This window comes from Saccopteryx leptura, chromosome 2 (genome assembly GCF_036850995.1).
Source record: "Saccopteryx leptura isolate mSacLep1 chromosome 2, mSacLep1_pri_phased_curated, whole genome shotgun sequence".
Taxonomy (NCBI): Eukaryota; Metazoa; Chordata; class Mammalia; order Chiroptera; family Emballonuridae; genus Saccopteryx; species Saccopteryx leptura.
In genome coordinates, this window is record NC_089504.1 from 322,901,365 (window position 1) to 322,907,474 (window position 6,110).

The window sequence follows — 6,110 nt, forward strand, 5'->3', positions numbered from 1 at the left end:
CAGGCCACCTTGGCCTATAATCAATCCTCTGCAAGAGGTCAGCAAGCGAGAGGGAGACCTGAGCTCATTTCATTCCTGGGCTAGAGTCAGCACTATCTGGATTTCTCCACTTGGAAATAGAAACCTGAAGTAGTCCTGATCACAGGGATAGACAGATGTCTTTCCTGGGTCCTTGGGGAATCTCAGAACCTTGAGAACAAATAGTTTAAATAGCTGTGACACAGCAGGGCGGCAGCTCTTCTCTGATGTCATCAGTTGCTGAAACTTGGAAAGGGGCGCTAGGGTTACATTTCTGCGGCCTCCCTCCACTGAGAAGCCAGTGCTGCACCAGCCCTCTGTTGGCCACAGCTCCTCATTGGCAGAGACCTCTGGAGTAGGGAGAGTCTATTTATGGCTTCTTGATAAGGCTTGGGCAAGTGGGGGGAAGCAGAGAGGTGAAGGTCCCCAGCGAATGAGGGCATGGTACAGAAAGGCCCAATAATGCCGGGGGAAGTTTTCAGTAGATTCTGTAAATGCATTGCATTTCTCACGGAACTAAGACTTTAGTCCTTTCGTAGACTTGCCATCCTCTGGCAGCTAGAAGCAAGAGAGGTGCTAAAATCTGGCCCATGGTATCCCAGAGGCTCCTGAAGGTTGGGTCCATAGCACCCCTTTCTCTGTACCGGGCACTGACCGCACGCTCTGGAGATACTGCTACATCTAGTCCTTGCAACCCCCATAAGTGGGTATTATCACCTCTCTTCTCAGAGGTTAAAGTGAGATTTAAAGAAATAAAGTGACAGCCGCACAGCGAGGAGGTGAGAAAGAGAAGAGTAAAATCTAGTTCTGTCTGAGAGGTGAGAGAAAAAGCGAGGCTGCAGTGAGCCGCCTGTGTGCCCGAGATACATCTCCATCTTTTCCATTTCTTCTGCCTGGACCCAGCTCTCCCTCCCTCTGCTGCTACTCCCGTCTTCACACTGAAGTTAGGGGGATGAAAGTGTGTATTTTTCGCTGGGAGGTGCTGAGAAGTGTGTGTGAGAGGGGTGATATGTTGTCATCTTACTTTTTTTTAATTTAGTAGTTAATTTAAAAAAATTTATTGAATTTATTGAGGTGACATTGGTTAATAAAAGTATATAGGTTTCAGGTGTACAATTCTATAATATATTATCTGTATACTGTCTTGTGTGTTCACCACCCCACACCACTCACCTTTATTTTTTAGTTGGTTAGATATGCCTACGTATGTTTCCTCAAAGTAGAAGATTCATTTTGGTTCCCGGAACTTTGAAGAAAGAGGTTCAGCTGGAGATAGAATCTGGGATATTTTCCCTTCCTTTCTAAAAATATTTATTAAGCACCTCCTGTGCTCAGCTCTGGGTGAGCTGGGCACTTTCCGACTATAGAACAATTCAATAACACTATTTTTTATTTTTATTTATTTGTTTTTTTGCTGTAAAAAGCTTTATTGTTTCCATTTTGTCCGAGGCATGGTAGAGGGCTTCAGGGAGGTTAAAAGGATGCCTAGTGGTTTCAGGGGGAGGCTCAGGCAAAAGCCAGACCCCAGTGGGAAGCCGAGGAGCCGAAGGACTCTGGGCTCCAAAGGCCCCTTCTTGTGCTCGAGGGGAGTCTTTCAAAGAGATACTCACACAGCCCAGCCTGGGGGCAGCCAGCCTGCGGAAGTTGGTGAGGTGATTGCCCATCTTCTTGATGAGTTTCACATGCTCACCCAGGAAGAGGTTCTCCCGGAAGTCAGAGATGAGAGTCTGTACGGGTAGGACCCAGGGCAGGCAGGTCCAATGGGCCTGGTTCAGGTTCTGCTGCATGACCATGGTGGCCCCGTGGTGTCCTGAGTGTCCCCACACTCTTCTTGGGAAGGCTCCAGCACATCCTGGAAGAGAACGCAGCCACCACGCTGGTTTTCCTTCTTTAAGAGACACTGGGTGCCCTCACGCTCCTCCTCGGCCAACTCGCTAAGTGGCCCGCGCCCTGCAGAGCCACCCGGTCACGGTCACTCAGACGGAGGTAGGTGTGGGAGGCCCGCAGAGGCAGGCTGACCAGGCGGTTGAGGGCAGCTTCCACCTCGGTGGAATAATTGTGACGAATTTGGGAGCTCACGGTTGTTGGGCAACAAGGAGTTAAGATAAACACAGTATTGGCTGACCTCGGAGGCCAAGGGTGGCTGAGGTGATTCCGAAGGTGGTGACTGGAAGAGAGGTTGGAGGGTGTTTGGAGGCTGGGCGCAGGGGCGGCCCTGGGTTTGTTCCGTTCAAACACTGTTGAAGCAGGAGACGGATCTGGGACCACCGAGGGCACTGCCTTAACAACACTATTCATCTGCTATTTTTCTCTACTGTTTTTCACACATCCTAGGACCTATTTACATGAGTATATCTCTCAAGAGTTGCACAGGTATCATAATCTACATACTTCTATGTATCTAAAAATACCTTTTCACTGAAGAGAAAGAAGCAGCGCTCCTATGACTGATTGTTATATGGGTCACTTCCTGAACCTGAAAGAGATCCCCAGACACCAGCTCCTAAGCTCTGACAAGTACATGAGGTCCGAGTTTCAGCCCCCAGCTGTCAGGAGGCCCCAAATACAGAATTGGAACCGGACCAGGCTTATGGGAGTTTGTTCATTTTATAGCTATGTTATGTCCCATCCTGGGAGGGCTGGAGAGTAATTTCCAAGCTCTCAAGCAGTAGATAATCTAAGCTATTGTTTTGGGGTCTAATGCACTCTGTTGGCAATTCCTTCTTTTTTTTTTTTTTCTTCCTGTTTTAAAAGGCAAACAGATAGTTTAACAACAATAATAAACAGGATGGTGGCAGCATCCAGGTTCCGTCACCTGGCTCCTCTCTCTGTGGTCAAAGTTACTTAATTCCTGCTGTACCTTGAACTAGGTCACCTGTAGCTGTCTGCTGGGCCTGACCTGGCTGTCAGGCGAAGGCATTTCTAATCTGATCCTCGGTGTGTTGCCTTGGGCAGGGGTGTGGAGAAGGGGGATATATTTCACCTTTGTGTGGGAGTGTCTTCCCTCTTTTGCTCTGGGGAGGTGACCATCATCAGATCTGTGGGTGGGAGGAAAATCTTCTCTTCTCCAAAAATAATCTCTTTCTGCAGTGGGGTTTGAAGCTGGACCAAGCTGCTAGCACTGTTTTTACCCGGCTTGCAGTTCAGGGTGTAAATAGCAACTCAAACTTTTTTCCCACAGCTGACAACAGAGTCGACCTCTGCCAGGCAAAGGCATTCTGGTGTTTTGGCATTTTGCACAGAGGATAACAGAACACAAGTTGCCCTCCGGCCCCGGGGGATGATTCCTTGACCATTGGGTCAGTATACAAACAGAGGTGGCATCTCCATGGTTCTGTTATGTCTGGTTCTCCTGTAAACACTGGCCCCATGATCGCTGCTTGGCTGAGGCTGATTTAGGAAGCGCGACTACGCGGAATCCGGAGGGAAAGGCAGACCCGTGAACCTGCCTGCGCAGGCCCTGAGCGGCTCCACGCTGCAGCTGGCGGGCCCCTCCCCCTCCCTCTCATATTAACAAGCACTTCCTCCAACGTTACTCCCCTTGGAGGGTTTCTTGCCCCAAACCCACTCAAGGCTGCCAGGATGACAGAATGTCTCTAAAAATAAATGCCTCCTAGTTCTCAAGTGATTGGAGGCCCCACGGTCTTCAGATTTGGAAAGTGTCACTCAGAGGTCGTGGTGAGAGGACTGACTCCTTCCATGCCACGTGTGAGCAGAAGCCTTGGGTTATGTTACCTGTTGGCTTGGATGAGGCAGAAGTTCAGCTTCACAGAGGGCCCCTCAACTGGTTCCACTGATGATCAAGATAGACCAGCCAACACCGAGATGTGCCCATCCCAGTTGCCAATTCCCTGTTGCTTCTCTTCTGGGGAAGAACAGACTTCAGTGCCTTTTCACTGAGGCCAGCTATCTTACCCAACTCTTTCCCTGGGGTCTTGGGTCTGAAATTAAAAAGGAGGGTTATGAGTCAGCAGGAAAATCACCCCTCATTATGAATTACACAACAACTTCTCATGGAAATGCTCATTCCCTTCTTCTAGGTACATATCAGTCAATCATCAATCAGAGAACTTCTCAAATATCGACTCTGTACTCAGAACTGGCATTGAAGCCCATGGTTCTAGTTTCAGGTTCTTCTAGCTGATGATGTGTGTGGTAAGAAAAGGGTGGAGAGTAGGAAAGCTGCAGAATAATCCCCAAATCTGCTTTTTTGAAAGTGGTTTCTGTGCAGTTCCTTGGAATTGATTCTGGGCAGTTGTTAATTGCAACCCCCCCCCCCCCCCCCCCCCCGCCGCCTCCAATTATTGATAGCTCAAGTGGCATGAGAGATCTCCAGATGGTAAAAATAGAGGCAGGTAATAGATGAGAAAATAGCATTGCCTTTGAGATGAGAGGTTGGGAACACATTGTCTCAATCTGCTGTGTCTTGGGTTCTCTCCCAGGACTGGCCACCGAAGCCTACTTAGTGACCTCCAGTCAAAAGCCTGCCAGGGAGCTGCGCAGGATGAGATCAAGGACCTGTCTTAGCAGCCAGACCGGAGGAGATCCATGCTGGGTTCAGGGCATCCTGGTTCTCACTGTGCTTAGAGGCACATTAAACAGCCAACGCCACAGTTTTCAGTAAACCCACTGAATTTTAAATGTACTGTTGGCTAATTTGGACGGGTTATTATTGCCCAGTTGATCTGGCAATATTAAGTTGATTTGTCCACCAAACTTCAAATTTACAAACACTTGTGTTTTGTTTTTTTTTTTTTTTTTTTTTTTTTTTTGAGAAAACCTCTTAAAGCCTGGATGGTAAATGTTGACCTTAAAAAAAAAAAAAAAAAGCTGAAGCAAGAAAATGATTTTGGGTCAATAAAACCAAAAGCATGTGGCAAAAGTCACATTGCTCGAGTAACCATTTGTTTTGAAAAGTGTTCTCAGCCCCAGCCTTGACATTGGGGAAATCGGGAACATGGTAACAGACTTCCTGTCTAGTATTTCTCTAGATTTCCTGGAATCCACTGTGAAGTGCAGTGCTGTTTCCCCTGTGCCACCAAAGAGTTAAACTTTGGCTGTGCTCTACTGGTGACTAATAGGCACAGTGTGGCTCTGAGATCATCCAGAAAGAAACTGACAGGTGTGAGATTTCCGTGCTCTTGAAATTGCCTTTGATGGGCACGGTGAGTGGTGAGTGAGCACAAGGATTATTGCCACCTCTCGCCCTGGTTGTGTAATTTTATTGAGAATCCTTGTTTCTTACTTGGAATTTTGCATGACTTTAAATGACCTCTCTAACTTGTTTGGGAGCTTGATGTTACTGTGCTGTGTAGTTATTCCCTGGAGAATATTTTAGACAGCAAACAAATCCCACCCCTGGGAAAAATAACCCATTGTGATTGAAAACAAAGCAGAATCAATTGGCCTTACCAAACCATACCTGATGTGTGCGAGGGAGACCTCATCTTCCCACTCTGGCTGTCTCCTTCCTTGAGAAAGCCCAGTAAGCATACCACTCCTGGCTTCTCTCCACCCCGTCGTTCTTCTCTGGAAGAAGTGGTTTAATGTGACTGATGAGTTTGGAAGGAGAAACTGTGCCTCGTAACCATCTTCTCTTTCTTTCTCTTTGGGAGTCAGCACTGCTCTATCAGGATGGGAAGGAGAGGCTCCTTCTGTCTAATTCCGAGGCTGGTATTGGGAAGCTTACTAGTTTGCTGATCTAAGCCACATCCTCTAATATCAGCTTTATTAGTAAGAAAGATTCTTTTTGGTCCTTTTTAACCTACTGCTATCTTCTAATTTGGTTCAAAACTCACAGAAAAGTGGGGGGCTGCTATTCTGGGGACTTCTCCAAGATCCCCAACATATTTCCCAGGAGACTACCTGGCAGTTATAGAAGAAGCTTTGTTTTGGGGTGAAATCCCTGATTTCTAGAGCCACATCACTATTTTCCTGCAGAACACCGGGTTTGTAAGTAGTCACATGAATGAAGGGGAGTTTATAGGTGTGCCTTCCAGCTAAAATGTATTCATTCAAATCATTTATTTCATGCCTACTATGTGTCGGGGATATATAATGGTGATCAAGATAGGCACAGTCTCTTCTGTCAC

The 6,110-nt window shown here is 47.2% G+C and overlaps 1 long non-coding RNA gene across 2 annotated transcripts; it reads right to left on the reverse strand.

The window, feature by feature from the left end:
* Positions 1-1,395: 1,395 nt before the first annotated feature.
* LOC136393591 (uncharacterized) lies at positions 1,396-5,675 on the reverse strand. Of its 2 annotated transcripts, none has more exons than XR_010749103.1 (2): positions 5,441-5,675; positions 1,396-3,959 (listed from the first exon to the last, which is right to left on the reverse strand). It is a non-coding gene; the product is annotated as an uncharacterized lncRNA (long non-coding RNA). The 2 variants fall into 2 exon arrangements; XR_010749104.1 differs by having other exon boundaries at positions 5,431-5,675.
* Between the last annotated feature and the right edge of the window lie 435 nt (positions 5,676-6,110).